The following is a 20058-nucleotide window of genomic DNA, read 5'->3' on the forward strand; positions in this document are numbered from 1 at the left end:
GAAAGAGTAAATCATGGTGATTTTGCAGGGACCTTTAAAAAAATATACATATATATATATATGGCACCTGTAGACTACATAAAAAGAAAAGGCAAAATTATAATGATCTAGCTATGAAATGAATATCCATTCATTTACTCAGTATAGTAAGGTTCAAAGTTTTACGTTTCTTAAAGATCTTGCAAATTCTCTTCAAGCTGACATACTGCAAAACATAATTGTTGCTGAAATACAATTTTTCAGAATAGTGAATCAAATGGGTAAAACACAGGTAACATTTTTCAAAGTCTTAAACATTTACTAGAAGTCATGTTAGCTTATTCAATCAGTAAATCTGTGAAGTTGAGAAAGAACATACATGAGTAGAATAAAAATCTATGCTTACATTATATTTAACACCAATAAATCAGAGAAAACAGCTGTTTTCATGAAACCAAAATTAATAAAATAGGATTTCTTGTCAAAACTTTCCCAGATTATGTGAACTCGAATTCTTAAGTTATTTCTGGGTTTCTTTCTCTTTCTTTTTTTCTTTCTTTCTTTCTTTCTTCCTTCCTTCTTTCTTTCTTTCTTTCTTTTCCTTCCTTCCTTCCTTCCTCCCTCCCTCCCTCCCTCCCTCCCTTCCTTCCTTTCTTTCTTTCTTTCTTTCTTTCTTTCTTTCTTTCTTTCTTTCTTTCTTTCTTCTGAATTGGATTCTATAAGAATCTCTCTTTCTTTCTCCACACTGAAAGTTTTAAAGATCCAATTTATTTTTTAGTTCTGGGAATTTTAGGAATATTCAATTTATATAAGTGCTTATTTACATCTAAGCCAATCAGACTGAGCTCTTTTAAGAGAGATTCTAATCTAGTTTATTAATACTATCAAGAGATAGGAAAATATTACACACTCACATAAGGAGAGGCAAAGGCCTTTCTAAGTTACAGGTGTATAAGCATACAGACTCACACACAGCAAGCTTATAGTTTCAATTCTAAATTTCAGCTATAGGTCAATCATAAACCCAGAAATACAAAACCCACCAGTCCAGACAGTCACGTCCTGGTTGGCATGAAATTCTTAGTTGATTTGAGCTCAAAAAAGACAAAGAGACGAGATTAACCAAATTCTCAGTTATCCTTCGACCAACAGAGACAAGATGTCTATAAACCATCAACTTTTTACAGAGACCATTCAATGGTCAGACCAGGAAACCAAAAGAGGATAGCACCAGAAATCAAACAAGTGCTCAGAAAGAATCCAAATCAAATCTTTACGGTGCTACCAATGGATAAGGGTCTGGGGCATGGAAGTTGGACTCACGGAATCACCAGTCAGAAGCACAAAGGGCCCCAGCCGGCTCATTCTCTGGATGGAATGGGGATCTGCAGGTGCGGTTCAATTCTATCCAATCATTGCACCCAACTGAGAGAGTCCCTGCTTACAGGGAGAATATGGGAAGATGGGGGAGCCAAGTCAGCACAAATGTCTGAAGGAAATTGGCCCAAATGCATGGGAATTGCATGGTCATTGGATTCATGCATACCGGATTCAAATCATGGATCCACCACTTACGCGACCTTTCGAAAGCTATTTTACCTCCCCGAGTCTCTATCTACTCATACATAACACTGGAGATAACAGGACCTGCCACACAGTGTGACAGTAAAGATGAACATCCCACATAAAAGAACACTCCAGACACCAGCTTTCAATACTTGACGCAAACCTTGCACTGTGTGCCTCCAACTTGTTTCTCCTGTTTTATCTTCACCCTCTGACATCTACCTCCTATTTGAGGTGCTATTTTAGGGCAATGTTTCTCAAATTTTTTCTGCAACAGAATTACCTGTAAAGCTTGCCAAAAACGAACATCCCTAGGTCACAAACCCCAGAAATGATGATGTAGGACGTGGCGGGACACAGAAAACTTCATTTGAGCAAGCATCTGAGTGGTTCTGATACAGGTGTCCTTTGGATTATAATTGCAAAAAAATGTTATGTTAGCTGTTCTTCACTCTGACTGCGAGCTTTCTCTTCATCCTGGGTTTTCGTGTACTGCTTCCTCGGAGTGGAATGCCCTTTCTTCACAGTTCTGCTGGTGAAATTTTATTTATTCTTTAAGACTCCCTTCAAATATTTTCTATTGTATGAGATCTTCCTGGACTCCTCAAGGCAAAAGGGCTTTGCTGTCTCTACTCTGGTATTTGTTTATACATCTCATTCCCCACTTGACAGTGAGTTCTTGTAGGGGAGGGACTGGGTGTTTTTTATCTCCGTGTGTTCAACATGTAGAAAGCGCACTCTTTCAGTGTCTGGTAATTGAAATGACAATCCCAACCCCATATTTTGGGGAGAATGATTGGAATCTCTCCCATTCTTGGCTTTAAACTACAAGCCTGAACTGAGAACCGTACAAAGGTTCAGTTCAGAAGAGAGTAAGGTCTGTCAAGCTACAGAATAGAAAAAAAATATATTTGCAATACATATATGAGATAAGAGACAGGGCATCTCTGTGGGATACCAGCCTCTAAGAAAACGGTGCTAACACGTCCCTGCAATTAATCAGAAAAACAACACTCGTTAACTCAGGTTCCCACCAGCAACTCTTTTCATCACTGGCAAAACAGAACTTTGCTCTACTTCTGCTAAAGTAGATAGTGCCCTTCAGTAGAAATAAAAAATGTCCTAGCCTCAACCTATCTCTGCTATTTTTGTGCACGAAATATGTTACTCGGGCAATGACAGATCGCTAACCATCCCTGAGTCCAGCCACCTGACAATCACCCAAAGTCAGCAGTAACAGGCAGTTGACATTCTGAACCCAAAGAAGGCAAGACAGGGTGTTCTTTCCAGGGAATAATGCTTTCTCGTTACAGGCCTGTTGCTGACCTCTACTGAAGAGTGTGAATAAAAATGGCTCTGCAGCTCTGGGCAACCAGAGAAGCCATGAAATGAAAGATTATTCCAAGTACGTTGAAATGATCAATTTGGTAGGACGTTCACATAAGGAGCTTTACAAGCTCATGAATTTAAAAAAGCAGTTTCAATGCTAGGAATCAAGAAAGTCACTCCCTTTGGGGGGTGGCCACGACTAGCAGAGAGCCTGAGGGACTTCTGATGTTCTATTTCCTGGTCTGGGTGCTGAAAACATGGGTGTGTTCCCTTTGTTGGAATTCTTGGAGCTGTACATTATGATATATGTGGTGTGTGTGTTACATTTCAAGAAAGTTTACCTCCTCCTCCCAAAAAGCATTTTTGTCCCCTTTCTTCACCAAATAAATGCTGAGCAAATATGTACAGTCTGAAAGAGACGTCGGGCTTGTAGCAGGACTCTAGGAGCCATATATGTCTTGGTCTGGCCTGGGTATCGGATGTGCATTTTTGCTCCTTGCAGTTCCCTTCATTGTTGCAAAACCTAGCTTTCCTCTTCCGAGCCAAGGCCTCCTGAGCATTTTTCTCGCAGAAGGTCCCCATCTTGGCTGCATCCGGAGCGCTCCTCCAGTGCCATCGTCCTGCCTCAGAGTCGTTTCCTTGTGCGTGTTGCCTGGTTTTGTCAGGTCCTGACGCTATCCTGAAGATGGTAAAGTGAGCCAAGTGATTTCATCTCTCATGGCACACCTTGAGGACATGACTTGGGCACAAGCCAATGTACTGCTCAGAGCCTGAGAGACCTTTTTTTCCCACGAGCTAGCTTACCTCCCCCTCTTTCACAGAGAACTTCCTCCATGGGAAGAGACACATCAGAGAATACGGAGCATTGTAGCTAGTGGGAAATATGCTTGACATGGGAGATGCTGTCCCCACTCCCTCCTTCCCCACCCACTCCACACTGATGTGTCAATTCTAATTTCTTACTAATGCTTGGGTCTCACTCGAAGCTTTCTTTGCTTGCTCATGCCCGTCAGCAAATACAGAAAGACGGGCCTGGGTGGACGCAATTCTTTGTGGTTGCTGATCGGCCTTGAGCAGCTTGCAGAATTTCACTTCCTGAACTCTTTAACAGAAGTAGGTGCCCTGTGAGTATATTTCTCTCCACCAGTGACCTGGAACTAAAGGCAATGATGAGCCTCAATTGGCAGTATGTGTTTGTTGATGGACACTTGACTCCAAGACCAAGCTGCGTATTCTCATTGTTAATTTCCCTGGTCTTTCCACTTGGTCAGTTCCATGACTCTGATCCAGGGCCCAAGGAACTAGCATCTCTGCGAAACTAGGCACAATTGCAATACCAAAAGGCTTGTGCAGAAGGATAGAGGGAGTACATGCAAAGATTCAGTCTTTCGTTGGGTTGTAACAGTGTCGCAGCCAATTGGTTTTGGGAAATTTTTGTTTTGTGCTCCTCCAAAAAACGTTTTCAGAGATTTTGCCTTTGGTTTTTCAAGCAGTTTTATAAATTATGCATCTTTTATATTTAAAAAAAATCTTATGAAGTGTAATTTTTATGCAGTTAAAATGTAGACTTTAATTCTATAGCTTGGTGGGATTTGACAACTTCATAGACTCATCTAAACCAAGGTGTAGACTATCTTCATCCCCTAGAAAAATAAGTCACATCCTTTTTCAGCCAGTACCTCCCCCCCCCCCACACTCTCTCTATTCTACCCCCAATGGAACTTAGAGGAAACCATTTTTCTGATTTCTTTCATCATAAATTAGTTTTGCCTTTATAAATTGGAGGCATACGATGTATCTTCTGGGTCTGGGTAATTTTGCTCGACGTGATGTTTTCGAAGGTGGTCCATGTCATTGTTTGCATCAGAAGTTTGTTCCACGTTATTCCTGTGCAGTATCCATTGCATAAATACATCATCATAAGCTGATCAATTCTCCTCTACTGGCACAATGGGATTACATTCAGTCTGCAGCTATTATTAAGACTGCTGTGGACATTGTTGTAAAAGTCTTTGCGTGCTCTTTTTTTTTTTTTCCCATTTCTCTTGTGTAAGTAGACTTGTAGGACCATAAGCAGATATATGGTAACTTTATAAGCAATTTCCAAAAATTTTCCCAAATAGTTCAACCATTTTACACTTTTACTAGCAATACCTAAGAGTTTTGATTGCTTCATATATGGAATCGCCAGTATTTTAATTTTGGTATTAAATTAATACCCATATTGGTATTTTCACTTTTTATTATTTCAGCTATCTTGGTTAATGTGAAACCACATCCTTTTGTGTTATCAGTTGGCAGGTGCCTGATAATCTGTGATGCTGAGTGCGTTTTCACGAGCTTATTGGCAATTTGTTCTTTGGCGACATGTCTGTCAAATCTTTTGCCTATTTTTAAATCGGGCTGTTTTTAAAAATTTTGGGGTTTTAAGAATTTTATATACGTTCTGGATATGAATCTTTTATCGAATGTATGTTTTACATAGATATTTTCCAGTCTGTGGCTTGATAATTCATTTTTTCATCATGATCTATGGTGAGTAGAAATTATTAATTTTTGTGAAGTTTGACCAGCAATTTATTCTTTTATGATTAGTGCTTGTTATGTCTTGTTTAAGAAACCCTTTGGGGTGCCTGGGCAGCACAGTCGTTAAGCGTCTGCCTTCGGCTCAGGACGTAATCCCGGCGTTATGGGATCGAGCCCCACATCAGGCTCCTCTGCTGGGAGCCTGCTTCTTCCTCTCCCACTCCCCCTACTTGTGTTCCCTCTCTCGCTGGCTCTCTCTGTCACATAAATAAATAAAATCTTTAAAAAAAAAATTCCTTTAAAAAAAAAAAAAGAAACCCTTTGCCTTTTCAATGGCGATGATATTCTCACACGTTTTCTCAAAGTTTATATTTTGTTTTGACATTCAGGTCTATGACCCATATCAAATTAATTTTTGTGTATAGTATGAGATAGAAAATCAAGATTAATTTTCCCCCCAAATACTCAGGTGTCCAAGCTGTTCAAAAGATTTGTTCAAAGACTTTAATCTCCTTATTAGGATGACTTGGTGCTTTGGTTGAAAATCAGTTGGTATATTTACTAAGTCAGTAGGCAGGCTTCTCAGTCTTCTGTTCTGTTCCGTTGATCTATTTCTGGACCCCCTTCAGTCCCACAGACTATGATCTCATTTCCTGTAGTTTCAGAGTAAGTCTTAAAATTGGTTAATGTGGCAGCACTTGGGTGGCTCAGTTGGTTAAGCATCTGCCTTCAGCTCAGGTTATGATCCCAGGGTGCTGGGATTGAGTCCCACACGGGGCTTCCCACTCAGTGGGGAGTCTGCTTCTCCCTCTGTCCCTCCTCCCCACTTTTGCACTCTCTCGCTCTCTCTCAAAAATAAATATATACAATCTCTTTAAAAAATTGGTTAACGTAAGTCTTCCAACTTTTTTTCTTTATTAAAATTGTTTTGGTTATTCCAAATCCCCTGGATGTCTCTATTTATTTTAGATTTGGCTTGTCATTTTCTTTAAAAGACTCAGCTGGAGTTTTGATTAAGATTAGGTTGAATTTATCATCAATTTAGGGAGAATGGATGTCTTCACATGATGAGCCTACCAACTTATAAAAATAGTATGTCTTCTCATTTATATAGGTTTCATTTCTCTTTACAATGTTTTATAGTTTTCAAAGTATAGAGATCCGGCTCACCTGTCACTATATTTATTCCTAGTTATTTTTGGTAATGTCTTAAAAATTATATTTGCCACTTTTTATTGTTAGGGTAGAGTTCATACCCTAGGTATAGTGACTTTGTGTCCTGAGGCTTCGCTAAATTTACTTATTAGTTTTGTGCAGATTCCATAGTGTTTCCTATGCACAAAATTGTTTTCATTGATAACAGTTTGATTTCTTCCTCTAGAATCTTTACACTTTTTATTGCATTTACTTTTCTTATGAAATTGCCACAGCTTCTAGCACATTGCAAAATAGAAGCAGGAGTCGACGTTCTTGCCTTAGTCCCCATCCTAGAGGAAAAGCATTCAGTGTCGTTAGTTTGAAGAATAGCTTGTAATTAGATGGAGAAAGGTTTCTTCTATTTCTGTTTGCTGATAGTTTTTGTCATGAATGGGTGTTGAATTTCATCTAGTTCACTTTCTGCATTTATTGAGATAATTATTTTCTTCTTTGTTCTAAGAAATTCATTCATTCAAATTACATTGACTCACTTTCACACATTAAACTAATCTTGCATTTCTGGATAAATCCCACTTGGACATGATTTTTATTTATTAATTATGACTTTTTGTGTGTTGCTGGATTTTAACTGCTAATATATCATTAAGGATTATATACATATACATGTATTATATCTGTATATGATATATATTTAAGTATGTATATATAATTTTAAAGACCCTTTCTGAAAATACCAGTACTTCTTGAGCTCTGGTTATAGTAACTATTATTCTTTGATTTTAAATTTTAAAGACCCTTTCTGAATTTTAAAGACCCTTTCTGAAAATACCAGTACTTCTTGAGCTCTGGTTATAGTAACTATTATTCTTTGATAATATTTTTGCGGGTTTGCTTTCATGCTTTTTCATATGTTCCTTAATTTTAGATTTTCAGTGTTTCTTAATTTTAGATTTAATGCCAGACACGTGTATTAATAAGAATATTACAGACCCAGACCAGTTCTTTTACACCGAGAAGAGGGCATGTCTCCTCTTCTGTCAAACTTAGTATAGAGGTTTGGTCAGTAAATTTTGTAGTGGAGGTGGGCTGAGACTCTGTTGTTACTTTAGTTCTTCTGTCCTGATCCCAGCCTTAGGCTGTTAGTGAAGTCCTAGCATATCTCAGAGGTACGCCTTGCAGTTCTACTCTGCCTCCAGTGGAAGCCTAGATGCCTTGTTGGGAGTCTATCAGCTCTCCTGCCCTATCTCCAGTCTTTGACAGCTTCTTCCTTGTACTAATCAAAGGCCCCATGTATCTCATATCTCCCAGGACTCTCTTGTCCCCAGTCTTATGTGTATCATCCTTGTGTACGGGTCACAGCCCAAAGCAAGAATTGGAGAGTGAGTGCAAACTTGATTTGTTTCTAGGGCTCCTTAAGTCTCCAGTTCACCATCCCAGCCAACCAGTGAGCATCAAAAGTCCATCAAAAGTTCAACTGACTTCTCCCCACCTCATCACAGAAGACTCTTCTATTCCCCACCCACAGCCAAGGCTTGAAGCCGTCATGGGCCCCTCTCTCCTGAAATTCATCTCATTTAGGTTTTCTTGCTCTACAGTTCTTTAAACCTTGTTCTGGGTTTCTTTAAACCATAATTATGTAGCTTGTCTAGATATGTTTTTGCAATGATCTCTTGCTACATTTTATAACCTAACAGGAAGCAAATGTTTCAAAGTGGTGTTAAAAAATCATTAGGCAACTGAAATTCTACCACCTATTAAAACACACACACACACACACACACACACACACTGTTAATTCCTTAATTTCTCTTAGCTCTTTCCCTACTCAGCCATCCACATCACTTCCTGTTGCCCACCCCTGGTAACTCAATGGCTCTCCATTAAGATGCTTATGCTCTCCCGGGGACACTTCTGATTGTTATGGCTGAGGAGAGAGTGCTATTGGCATAGAGTGGGTAGAAACCAGGGATGATGTTAAATATCCAATGAGTAGGACAACAGAGAATTATCTGGTCCAAAATGTTAATGGTGCTGAAATTGAAAAACCCTCTTCTAAGGGAATATGAACAAATACCCACAGCAAATTCAGTCTTCATTTGTTTATTTTTTAATCAAAAAATTCTGGTGGCTACCAAGCAAATCACAAAGGAATGGAAGGGAAAGGAAGAATATATGTATTATCTCCCTAATCCCGGGAAGGCAGTGAGTGAATCTTACACATTGCCACATCTCCTGTCACAATGACTTACCGTGGTAGCGTCAGGAATAAATGTTTGCTGAACGAATACATGGATGAAAGAGTGAAATGTAGGTGCCACCTGCTGTCGGATAGGTCTCTTTATAAAGCCTCTCCCTGAGCCTCCCACTACTTGTCAAAGACAAGGGCATTTGAAATGTGTGTCCCCAAAGTTAATATACAGTGATGTTATGCTTTTTGAAGTTAGCTAGTTCAAACATCAACTCATTTACTTTGGGTATTCTTTCAAAACCATCCTTCCATTTCTACATTTGTGACTGGCCACTGCTGTGGGGCACTGTGCTGAGCCCTGGGGTAGCACTCTGAGGACTGTGTGGTCTTTGATTCTGCAAGATCCTTCCCAGGATATGCTCCACAGAATAGGACACATCCCTGAGTCACCAAAGTCATGTTCATGATGGCTATTCTGAAAGCATAACCTCAAATTTGGTTTAAAAATCTGAAAAGATAAAGAAAATTGAGTATGCTATAGTCTTGATTAATAAATTTAACTTGGGGCGCCTGGGTGACTCAGTCGGCTATACGTCTGACTCTTGGTTTCCGCTCAGGTCATCATCTCAGGGTCCTGGGATTGAGCCCCGCTTTGGGCTCCGTGCTCAGCCAGGAGTCTGCTTCCTCTCTCTCTCTCTCTCTCTCAAATAAGTAAATCTATCTTTAAAAATTTATATATGAAACTCAGCATTTTTTAAAACCAATTATCAGTAGAAATCTGTATCTTCCAAAGTCATTTGGGGACAAGATGCAAGGCTTACAACCAATTTATCCAGACAGGGAAGTGCTACGAGTTAGACCGATGTGGGTTGCTGGCATTTATTTTTGTTATTTTTGCTCTAGTTGTCTGATGCAAATATTTAGCTGGATGATTTATCACCATGCTTGAGTCCTGAGGCTTTTTCACTGAGACTTGAATAGTCAGTGAGGAAATGTTTTTTAAGTATATTCCAATTCAAATGATTTAAATAAATTATGTGTCTATGTGTGGGCATGTACAGCTGTGATCTGCACTGTACAAGAGGGTTACAGCAGTTCTCAGTTTCCCTTTAAAAAGCGTTTCGGACTCATAAATTATGAAAACCTCGTGAGTGGATGAAATACAATGTCTTCATCTTTTTGACAATCATTTAAATTTTTTTCTCCTTAATTATTCATTTGATTTTTTTTCTATAGATATCCTGGTTTTGGGAGATTCAGAAGTCTTAAAATTACTGGAGTCTTAAGAGTTCTGGTTGAACCAGGGCTAAGGTCAGGACATCACTAGATCCCAGTCACAGATGAGTGACCCGGAAGTAGGACCCCAGCCAGCTCCACGTGCTCGTGGTCACAACCTTCACGTATCTGCCTCCCAGTTAGGTGACTGTGAATGAAGTCCTCTTAGAGACTTTAAGTTAAGGAGGGGAAACCCATCTCAAATGAAGAGGTCAATCTACAGAAGTAGTACAAAAGAGTGAAAGGCAGTGCCTAGTGACTTGTTTCTATGGGGCTCAGGAACCAGGCACTAGGCGTGTCCCAGGTATGATTCATGAGCACGGAATTTATTAAATTAGCTTAAGGAGGCCACAGACAGTATTTGCTAGCCTAGTATTACCCTTTATTCAGCCAAGAGCCCAGCTTGCCAAACAGGACTGCGTGACTCTGAATTGGAAAGAAACGATCTGTAAACTAGAAGGCTGGAATCTTTGCTTACCGCGGTGTACCCACTCGGCAGTCAATCAGAGGGGAGTAATTTCCTTTTTATTTCTCACAAGATCTGGACTTAGGAACGCGGATCTCTTCATTGGGGAAGGAAGCCCAGATCAATTATGTCTTCTTTTCCCACCCTACTGGTCTCTTTTCTCCTGCACTCTAGCAAAGGAGATGGAGTGGGGGTGGGGGTGGGGGTGGGTATCTACCCTTCCAGTGGTTACTTTGAAATTATCATAAAGATAAGGTCAGCAGATACACACCAAGTGCATATGGTGACTAATTGAGACTCCACTTCTTTCTGCTTCTTCACCAAGGATGTGGTTAGGAAACACGGACAGGGAGGACAGGTTATCTCACTCCTCTGGAGGAGGCCCTGCCTTTGTCTCCTCGTTCGCAGTACCCCGAGGGCAAGACCTCTACTGTGGGTTTGTCTGTCACTTTCTGGGTGGTAGGAGCCCTGCCAGCTCCTGGTGGGAGATTCACAGCTGAGGAGGGACCTTGTCAACATCCGGGGGGAGGGGGTGGTAACAACAGCTCTCTCATTACGCCTTTAAGATCCAAGCATCTAATTAGGATTTTGCTGGTGGAATTAGAGGTATTTCTTCTTTTAAGTGGTTTAAGAAAAAGGAATGGGAATGGGGGACTGGTGTGACAATCTTTAAGCATATATTAGCCACTGAGACCAAGAAGAGAATAATAAAGACTTCCCGCAGGAGGAATTACTAGGCCTTCGATGGGAAGACTGAAGAATGTCGTGAGATTCCAGTCCCTTGCTATCTTAAAGAACATGATGAAGCATAATTTCTCAACAATTAGCAAGATAAAGCCAGCCTGGAGGAAGCACACAGCCTGGAGGAAGGCATGATTTATTCATTCACTCAGAAAAGCTATTTCGGCACCTGCCGAGACAGGCAGTGTGCAAGACTGTTCTGGGGCATACTGATTGGACCCAGCCTTTAGCCCTCATGTAGCTCGTAGTCTAGTTAGCATAGAATTCAATGATTTGTGGAGGCTTCTTGTTTTTTATTTAGTGTAGAAAACCACACAGAGTCCTATTGAGACACTAGATTTTTAATGGTTGCGTTATACAGAGAGCAGCCTAGATGCCACGGATCTGCCATGCTTTGCAGCTTGCTTTTTCAAAGATCTGGCTCACAGTGAGCTCCTGTGTTAGTCTGAGTTCAGCTCTTTGGCTCACGGGGCTGCTGCCCCGTGGCCACCCTCCATTCCCAGCTACATCCAGAGAGCTGGTAACAGGAAATAGCGAAGTAGAACACATGACAGCCTATCCACAGTCATTACTGTGCACCCTTCGTCCACGGCTCTGTAACCAGAGGCTGAAGGTCAGAGGGACCTACTGAATTAAGCAATTCATCCATAGTCCACTCAGTGTGATTAGACAAATTGCAATGGAAAGTGTATATCCTGGAGCCGCACCAAGAGAAACACATCCCAGGTGCAGAACAGCACGTGGAGAGACTAGCTCCCCACCCCTGAGAAGTTTCCATTCTCCACGGAACACTAATATGCCTTCCCCTTGCCCCCCAGAATACTGCAGGCGATTTAATTGGCAAAGTGACAGGAAGGCTCAGAAACTGTGCAAACTATCCAGGAATGAAAGGAAGGGAGAGAAGAAGGAAGGTGAGGATTTTATTACTATCTCAGGCAAGAACTACTGATCCTTAAACTTCTGTACTCCACTTTGAGATAATGGTTTATGAGTTTGCATGCAGTTTATAAAATGCAGGAAAAAACAGCAACTAGTCAGCTCCACATCTGTATCGTGTGGCTCATCACAAGAGAGTAAGATTTCTGCCCGCTCGGTTCTATTCCCTCAATATTTGCTAGGTGACGGACAGTGCTACTAATGCCGAGGGTGTGGTGATTAGCCAGTTCTTAAGAAGTGTGGTCTCCTGGAGGAAATCCTCATGAGCAAACAGAGTCATGGCCATAAGACTCAAAGAAATATTTGTTAAATATGGGCATGAGGAAATGTAGAAAATTTCAACTGGCAGAATTCCTTTTGGAGTAAGTTGACAGATTGCAAAAACATACTCAAGTACCAATGGACGGTTGCAACAACACCTTAAGGGGAGAGTAGATCTTGTCAACCAAAGGGCAATTTATTTTCCAAACACTATGGGGAAATTGATTATGTGCTTTCTGGGAGTAGAAGCCAGCGCAGTGATGGGTATGGTAGGGAGGAAAGAAATCTTCAGTCTATAGGGAGCAGGGAGCAGGGACCTGGAAGGGAAAAGAGAGCTATCTACCAAGCAGGGGCATGGGAGGGTGTAATGGTCACATGACACTGTCAGCATGGCTTGTTGTGATAGTGATATAAATGGTCCCCCCTCTTCAGGCCTCCCAAAGGAATCTTCAGTGAAATGATTACTATGGCTTCGTGTATCTTTTTGAAGAACTGGAAACCCCACTTGAAGTTCTGTCTGGATTGATGAGAGGACAGGGTGAGCAAATGAGCCTGCATGGACTTCCCACTCACTAATGACCTCCAACTTTGTCAATTGTCTCAACTGTGGAAATAGGCTCCCAACTCGTCTCCCTCTTTCCACCTTGCTCCACAATGGCCCTTTCTCCCCAACCTAGCCCAAACGATCCTTTTAAAACACAAGTCAGATTGCATCCAAACTCCGTTCAAAACTCTGTAATAGCATCCATTTCCTTTAAAACAAATCCGCTTCCCTAATCATGGCCGACATGTCTCCACTTGACAGGTCCCTGGCTCCTTGCCGCTCTCCTCATTCTTACCCTGCTGCCATCTCATCTGCTTCCCCTTATCATTTGAACACTCAAAGCCCTATTTCATGTTGGACATTTGCATTTATTGTTTACTTTGTTGGGATGCTTTTCCTTCAGCAGTTCACCTAACTCATCTTTCCTTTCTTCGGTGTCTTTTCTCAAGTGCCATCTGCTTTGTTGGTAACATGCCTGTCTCCCCTTTTGACTGAGCATTCCTTCAGTGGTACCCCCACCCCTGACCTGCCAGTCTTTAATTTACAGAGTTTGTATGTTTGTTTATGATTTGCGCCCACCTCCTGCTAGAATGTAAATCCCATGGGGCAGGAGATTTGTCAGCATTGTCATTCTGGGTCTCCAAAGCCTACAGTAGTACCTGGAACAGGAGAGGTAATTAATGAGGAAGTATGGAAGGAATGGATGGATAGAGAGATGGATGGATGATGGTGGATGGATGAGGTTGTATGGAGGAGAGACCATAGAGTATGAAGAGAAACTTGAAACAGAGTGAAAACCTCACCAGCAACTGAAGTTTCCTTCAAGGATTCATAACAGCAGTGGTGGGGGATTGTTTCCAAAAAGTCTCGTCCATTTTCTTTTATTTTTGGCTTGGCACACTATACATCAATGATATGCTTTTTTTTTTTTTTTTTTTTTTTTTAATCAAACAAGCCTTTTGGAGGGAGACATAGGGGAGAAGATGGGCCTGGCCCCTTATCTGAGGATGCACAAGTGGCCTCTGGACAATAGAATTCCTGGCCAGGGGCCCTGGGAAGGCAATGCAGGCAAGTGTGTGGTGTCGTGCACGCACCAGGCCTATGCGTGGGGTTCAGGTAGCTCCCTTCTCAGGTTCTTTAGGCTGGGAGCATAGAGAAGAAATTATAGTTGTGACAACTCCAGGAGCAGAGCAGAGAATGAGGAAGAGGGAGAGGAAAAAGGAAAAGAAAGTAGTGGAGCTAAGCAGGGATTTGGGAATAAGTATGACATATAAAAAAAGCAGCCAGGTGGACTAGCAATGTGGACTTAGAATTCACTTATTTTTTTCTTCACTAGGGAATTGCTCCTAACTTCCTTCTCTCTTGTTCCTGCTACTTTGTATCCCCAGCTAGGAGAAAAAGCATAGCAGTGGCTTGGATCCTTTTTTTTTTTTTTTTCAGGATCAAAGATACTTGGGCTACAAAATAAATCATAAAGAATAAAATATTACAAATGACATATTGGATCATGCTAATGCCTACCAGTTGTGGAGTGCCTCCTCTTGTTCAGCTCAGTAGAAGGCCTTTTCCGTAGGTCACCCCATTCTTACACAGCATCGTAAGGTGGAGAGGATCCTCACTGTACCTCTGAAGAAACTGAGGCTTGAGAAACATGAAGCAAATGTAGACCTTTGGTATCTTGGAAACATTCCTCTTGGCCATTTTCTCTCTCACAGAAGCCCACATACAGCCTTGAGTAGAGTTGATAGTCCAATCAGTAATTAATTGAAAGAAAGTAGAAAGCCTCCCCAAATGAGATTCTAATTACCTTTGACAATGGTAAGAGTGCATGACACTGTATCTCAACAAATGCTTGGCGGACTGGAGTCAAGGGATTAAATGAAAATGTCAAAGATTGATGAGAACAGACAGGGTAGCAACAGGAAGAGCTCAAGTGCCTACATCATCCCCTCCCACCTCACCCCAACCCTCATGCCAGAATGGTGATATTATGTAGTTAGAAATGTGAATTTTTAAACACTAAGGGAGTTATTTCTTTGGGGAAGAAGGTTCAAGTGTTAAAGCTGCGAAGGAGACCCTACAGCACGTTTTGAAGTAGTTACTGGGGGAAAAAGAGGACGTAACAGACCATCTCGAGGGGATTGTGAAGAAGCAAAGATCTGCTCTGAAATCAACTCTTGATGACTCATCACCAGGGCCCCAGAGAGAGGGAGGGGAAAAAAAAACCCAAACCCAATATCAAAACCTCATCTTCATTTCCTACAGCAGACCTGCTTGGAAGACTGCTGAAAGGTGGTTAAATTCGTAATTTGCATTTCGCTTTCCTTCTCTGTCTTTCTCTCCCTTTCCTAATATGAGAATGGACAGACAGATGGAGCCCCGATTATTCCACGATTTTATCATAGAATGATCGGGATTTGATTACTTGCAATTCGGGGAGCTTATTTTCCAGTTTTGTGTGTGTGTGTGTGTGTGTGTGTGTGTGTGTGTGTGTGTGTGGCTGAAGGCTGTCTGACCTATCAGGTGACCACAGAAGAACCTAGCTAATTCGTCCATTAAAAGATTTGTCAACTAAGCAGCTCCCCACACAAGAGCTGCCCTAGGCTTCAGGGCAAAGAAGCCAAAACAAACAGCAGTGGGGCCCACGGGTTTGGGTCACTGGGATAAAAGGAAAGGAAATTTCTAAGGTGCCTGGCCTGTGTTATCTCTTCCCAGGCGGCTGCTCTTGGCGTTGACTGCTGTGAGGCCCAGTGACCCGAGGCAGTTCCTGGTTGAGAGAACCAGATCATTCCCTCATCCCTTACTACTTTCAGTTCTTTGAACCATGTGTTCATCCATTCATTCATCAACCTCAGCTGACTTCCTCTGTAACTCTCAGAGGTGGGTCTCGAGGGCATTTAGAGCAACACTGAAGAGTCTCAGGGGAACTGGATGACAATCAGAATGGCTATGACTTTGAATATTTTAACCAAAGACATGCTTTGGTTAAAATACCTGATAAATCCTTGGCAGGTGGACGAATAGCCTAGAAATCCGTAGCATCCGCGGCCTGAGTTTTCACCTACTTGAGCCCGATCACCCCGAAGTGTAACAGCCTATTTATCTGTCTTCCACTCAGCAGCCAGCTTCTGCAGTTCTTGTATCTTAGCGCCCAGAACAGTTCTTGGCAAACAGTAGGAGCTTAACAAATATTTGTTGAATAAATTGAATGAGATTGGGCAGATTCCCATGATGTCAGCCCATGAGGTCTTTTTCAAGAGGTAGGTGTACTCAGTGGCTCCTCTGGAACATTCTAGAAGGGCCAGTGAGTACCTTGGGGGCAGGGACTGTATCTGGAGCGCTATGTTTGCTTAAGGAATGAGTAAATGTCTGTATTGCTCAAGGGGTGGGCATGTAATAATCTATCGGGATAGTCCCACCCTCTCCTCAGCTTGGAAGGTCCTCAGGCAGTCAACACAGAGATGAGCCAGACCGATGCCTGACAGTTGCTAAAAGACCTTCAGAGGGACCTGAATGGGGGCACTTTCTACAGGCCATGCTTTGAATTTGTAAGCTCCTAGCAACAGCTCAAAAACTCAAGGAGGTGGCCCGTGGGGCAAAGGGCAAGGCCCCGTTAGCCAGTTTGGGGACACAAATAACAAGAGCCAGAAGGAATGGCTTTAGCAATAGTACTTTGTTATGATTTCAGGAAAACCACCCAGGAAACGCATGCCTTACTGCTGATAACTACAAAAACAGGAAATGAACAAAAGTAATGACAAGATGAAGGAATGAGTAGGTCAACGGGGGGGAAAAAAACAACAACAACAAAAATAAGGCTCATAAATGCACCATGACTCTACTTTTCTTAAGACCATTCATAAAAATAAATTCAATATGGATTTGCATTAAATATGAAAGCTAAAAACAGATTTAAAAATTAGAAGAAAATGTAAGAGAATCACTTGTACCTGATCTCTTGGAAGGGAAACCATTTCTAACCACAAAGGCAAAAACAGAAAGCCAATTACAAAAGAGCAACTTACAGCATTAAATTAGAATACACATAGAAAACTTCATATCCTTCTTTAAGGCTTCATTTCCATATTATACACAAAAAATGTATGACTCTTGAAATCAGAAAAAAATAAAAGCATGTGTTTAATAATTAAGCCAAAATGAAAAAAATATGCATTTGTTCCATAACATCTCACACCAGGCCAACTACCACCCCCACTCCACCCCACCCCTGCTTGCCACTAAGGTTGACTTTTTTCGTGCTTGTTAAATTTCTTTTTTTTTTTTTAATATTTTATTTATTTATTTGACAGAGAGAGACAGCCAGCGAGAGAGGGAACACAGCAGGGGGAGTGGGAGAGGAAGAAGCAGGCTCCCAGCAGAGGAGCCTGATGTGGGGCTCAATCCCAGAACGCCAGGATCACACCCTGAGCTGAAGGCAGAGGCTTAACGACTGAGCCACCCAGGCGCCCCATGTGCTTGTTAAATTTCTAACCTGCCTTCGAAAACTCGCATGAACACCCGTGTGGAGGGAAGGTTGAGAAAGCACACAGTGCGATTCGTCTCTGGTCCTGCGACTCATGAAGGAATGATCTGTGCTGTTAGATGTCTGTTCTCTTACTTACCCCACTGTCCCAGTAATTTTGTCTTGAGAGACATCCTTCTTTCATTGGACCTAAGGCCTCCCCTCTTACATTTAACATTTGTTTCTTCCTCTTTCTTAGCGTGGCATTCTAAACTTCTCACTGTGGATTTCAGGCTCCCGGATTTCCTGCGCCCCGTCCGATCTGGCATATACACACATACGAGGCTTCATCTAGTATCGTTCTACCTGGAACGCTACACTTTCACATTGTTCTCTCCACCTGGATTTTTGTTTTTCCTCTTTCCCACCTAACAAACTCCACTCATTCTTTAAGAATCAAAACAAAAGTGATTTCGTGCATTATTAAGCCTTTCTTTCCTAATGTCCCTGTTATAAGGCACCTCCCATCCCCTCCACTGTCACAACAGAGTACCCACACCCCCTTGTTCCACTTTATCACATTCAACCCACTAGCTGTGTATAGCTTTATACCCCTGACCCCACCAGAGGCTCCTTGAGGGAAGAAACCATGTCTAATTCCTGTCTCATTCAGCTTCGTACCCCCAACATTCTGCACGATGCCGGAAATAGAGTAAATGTTTGTTTTATGATGAATGAATGAATGAATGAATGATATTGTAAATGGTAGATTAAAAACTGGTTGGTATATTCTCCCCTGAACTAGTTTTAGTTCTTTAAGGCAGAGTATCACATTTGGCCTCTAGGAGAAGTAATTCCCACTTCAAGATCTATTTGTTTTATGCTTCATTTTTCAGCTTCTTGTATATTGGAATCTGATACGTCTGGAGTCTGAAGCACAAGATTTACCATCAAGTGCCCATAAAGAAGGTCAAGGAAAACTCCAGCCTCTGGATTCTACCTCTTCTTCTTATATGGTTAAAGGTTCAGGTGTCTCCAGTTATTTGAAAGTGCGTAATAAAACCCTAGAGGCTGCACATATCTGTCTGGATTGGTATATTTATTCCTATGACAATGACTGTAGTTTTCCCATAGTTACAAACAACAACCAGAAAGCTCCCAGAGCAGACATCATGTTTTTACTGAATAACTTACTTGACCACAGAAACTGGACCACCACATGCTAACAGGCTACTGGTTTTCTTCCTTTCTGGAAGGGCACACGTGAAGTCCGACCGAAAGGTTCTTGAAAGTCTAGGGGTATTCGAGGTGAAGGGTTAGGCTGAAAGGGTCAGTTTGTTAATTGGTGATGGACAGGTGACTTTCACTGAGGGTGATTCTCAGCTAGACGCTGTCATCTCTTCTCTCCAAGTCAATGTTCACAATAGCCCTGTATTACACAGTATTATGATTATCTTAATTTATTATTATTTACAGGTAATGAAAGACAGCCTACGAGAACTTAAATCATCTGCCACAACTCACAGAATAGTAAATCAGACACTGATAGACTCCAAACTCTGCAGATTCGAAGACTTTTTCTCTTCACTAGGCCTGGTATCTCCTAGCAATAGAAATTTGATAAGTCGACAAGGAGTGATAGTAGGTTTTTATCACAGCAGGAGTCCTTCCAGGCTCCTTAAAACACTGCACTCACAATGAAAGAGCACAACTTCTGGATTTCCAGGGTTTTCCGTCGGCTGGGAGAAAGTCCGGAGGAGATGGTGTGAGCTGGTGCCGATCCCACAGGAGGTGATCTGTCCTATTCTGCACTCAGGGCTTTCCTTTTTCTCCGCGGCGCGGATTTTCCAACCGCCCACTGTCATAGGCTTTCAGTCTTCGCTGCTTTCGAAAGTTCCTTATTTGTTTGTTTCTTCCTTTTTTGCTTATTTGGGCAGGAACGAAGAAGGGCCACGCACATCCAGACACTCCAGGTGGCTCAGGGGTGGTCAAGTGACTCCTTTCCTTGCAAAGTCCTTCAGGGCAGAGCCTGGCTGAGAGCTGACATAATCTCACATACCTTCAGACAAACAAATAAACAGAGGAGGAGTTTTACTAGGACCCATGACAAAAGAGCAAACAGAGAAGCAGCTGGAAGTGAAGAACTCACCACAAAGGGTTTCTGCAGTCACACAGCCCGGCTGGCCTTAAACCTGGAAGAATCTAGAACTAGTCCTTGAAGTTATTACTGGCAACCAAATTTCACCTTCTCAGCTGAGGGCCATAAAGATGGCTCCCAGCACAGCAGGGAAGAACCTAGGGTTTGTGTCTGGACTTTTGTCCCACACCCTTCACCTCAGCAGGGTTGTGGGGTGTGTCTCTTGCCAGCTGATAAGGGCTTTCCTGTGTCACAAAAGACAACTGCCTTTTGACACATGGAACGGGGAATCCCCCAGTACTAATTTAGTGTTGAATGTTTATTTCCTCTTGTGTAGTTCTATTCCATGTATCTTTCTCTTCCCAATTAGGATTGATGAATTATTTAATCGAGCAAGCCCTTGATGAGGCCTCTTCCATTCCAGACACTGTCACAGGTAAACTCCCGTTGCCTGTGCACTTTTTACTCAGGTAGGTAGCTTTTGGTGGGA

At 41.9% G+C, this 20058-nt stretch overlaps 2 long non-coding RNA genes across 4 annotated transcripts in view; one reads left to right on the plus strand and one right to left on the minus strand.

The window, feature by feature from the left end:
* The window catches only part of LOC103664909, a 30107-nt gene extending 10318 nt beyond the window's left edge, over positions 1 to 19789 (minus strand). Inside the window, exons 1-3 of one of the 3 annotated variants that reach the window (XR_005838802.1) lie at positions 19581 to 19789; positions 17592 to 19490; positions 14491 to 14699 (exon numbers count right to left, since the gene is read on the minus strand). This is a non-coding gene — a long non-coding RNA (uncharacterized LOC103664909). Of the gene's footprint in view, positions 1 to 13888; positions 14700 to 17591; positions 19491 to 19580 lie in introns of those variants that run through there. The other 2 variants (XR_569161.2, XR_005838801.1) reach the window with 2 other exon arrangements.
* LOC103664908 lies at positions 3932 to 13913 on the plus strand. The gene is made up of 2 exons (XR_569160.2): positions 3932 to 3987; positions 12858 to 13913. It is a non-coding gene; the product is annotated as an uncharacterized LOC103664908 (long non-coding RNA).
* Positions 19790 to 20058: the final 269 nt, after the last annotated feature.

The sequence above is a fragment of the Ursus maritimus genome, unplaced genomic scaffold (genome assembly GCF_017311325.1).
Source record: "Ursus maritimus isolate PB19 unplaced genomic scaffold, ASM1731132v1 scaffold_30, whole genome shotgun sequence".
In the NCBI taxonomy this organism is placed as follows: Eukaryota; Metazoa; Chordata; class Mammalia; order Carnivora; family Ursidae; genus Ursus; species Ursus maritimus.